The sequence below is a fragment of the Triticum aestivum genome, chromosome 2B (assembly GCF_018294505.1).
Source record: "Triticum aestivum cultivar Chinese Spring chromosome 2B, IWGSC CS RefSeq v2.1, whole genome shotgun sequence".
NCBI lineage: Eukaryota > Viridiplantae > Streptophyta > Magnoliopsida > Poales > Poaceae > Triticum > Triticum aestivum.
Window position 1 is genome coordinate 580,250,441 of NC_057798.1, and position 1,809 is coordinate 580,252,249.

A 1,809-nucleotide genomic window follows, 5' to 3' on the forward strand; every position below is an offset into this window, starting at 1 on the left:
CCCCGGGTCTATTCTCATCATATCAATCTCCATCACCTTATTATTTGCTTTGTTTTTACTTTGTCTTTTACTTTTCACTTTGCATCTCTATATCAAAAATACCAAAAATATTATTTATCATCTCTATCAGATCTCACCCTCGTAAGTGACCTGAAGAGATTGACAACCCCTAATCGCGTTGGTTGCAAGTAGCTATCGTTTTGTGTAGGTACGAGAGACTTGTGCGTGGTCTCCTGCTGGATTGATACCTTGGTTCTCAAAAACTGAGGGAAATACTTACGCTACTTTGCTGCATCATCCTCTCCTCTTCGGGAAAATCCAACACAGTGCTCAAGAGGTAGCAGCAGCGCGCAGGGGGTCTTGCAATGCCTGGGCGACCTCGCTGCCACCGACTGCACGACGTGCCTGGCGCAGGCCGTCGAGCAACTCAAGGCCGCCTGCGGCACGACGCTCGCCGCCGACGTCCACCTGGCGCAGTGCCACGTCTGGTACTGAGTCCATAGCTAGTAGCTAGATGACTTCTTCTCTCTCTTTGATCTTCAATACAATGTTCCCCTCGATGTTCTTGGAGATCTATTCGATGTAATCTTTTTTTACGGTGCATTTGTTGAGATCTGATGAATTGTGAATTTATGACCAGATTATCTATGAATATTATTTGAGTCTTATCTGAACTCTTTTATGCATGATTAAGATATATTTTTCTCCGATCTATTGATTTGGTTTGGCTAACTAGATTGATTTATCTTGCAATGGGAGAGGTGATTTATGATGGATTTAATCTTGCGGTGTCCTCACCCAATGACAGTAGGGGTAGCGGGGCATGTATTTGTACTAGCAAGATGCCTGTGCATTGCACGAAACATCAAGATGCATTTATATGAGTAGTTCATCTTGTGGGAGATAAGTATGAACGAGGGAAGGCTTTATCTGCAAATGTGATGAGGGGTGCGGGTATCTTTCTGCAAAATTGCCATAGTTTCCTTCCTATCCGTCAGATATAGATCGAACGACCTATATTGCAGGATGGCAGGCACACCATCATCACCAACTCTGTTTTTTATAAGAGTAGATATTATTGTCATTAAGGATAAAAATATGGGGCTTGTCCATATCGTCATAAATGTGCCTTAGATATTCATTATCATTGCCTTGGATATCGTCATAACTTTTCACTTTTTTATCAATTGCTCAACAATAATTTGTTTACCCACCGTATGTGTTCTTTCAAAAGAGAAGCCTCTAGTGAAAACTATGGCCTCCGGGTCTATTCTCACCATATTATTTTCAGATTTACAAAACCAAAACCCAAAAATACCTTGTTGTAATTTATTTATCTTTACTTTATTTTGCACTTCTAGTTATCTTTTATACCTATCTCTATCACATCTCATCCTTGCAAGTAACCATGAAAGGATTGATAACCTTTTTTTCGCGTTGGGTGAAAGTATTTGTTTGTTTGTGTAGGTGCAACTATTAGAGACTTGTGTGTTTCTTCTACTGGATTGATACATTGGTTCTTAACCGAGGAAAATACTTATCTCTACTTTGTTGAATCACCCTTTCATCTTTAAGGGAAAACCAACACAATCTCAAGAAATAATATTGGCCTCATCTGTGTGATCAACAATCGATCAGACGGACACGGAGCTGGCGGACGCTCGCGCGCGATCGGTCGGCCGAAGGTAACCTTTACCTTAGCTGTTTTCCTCAGGGTTTTCTCTTTGATTTTTTTTCATATTTTCTTGTTTCATTTTTATTTTCTTTCTTTCTTTCTTTCTAGAGTACTTCCTAATGTTTCATAAGCAA

At 40.3% G+C, this 1,809-nt stretch overlaps 1 pseudogene; it reads left to right on the top strand.

The window, feature by feature from the left end:
- The window catches only part of LOC123039310 (plasmodesmata-located protein 8-like), a 27,662-nt pseudogene extending 27,167 nt beyond the window's left edge, over positions 1-495 (top strand).
- The last annotated feature ends 1,314 nt before the right edge of the window (positions 496-1,809 follow it).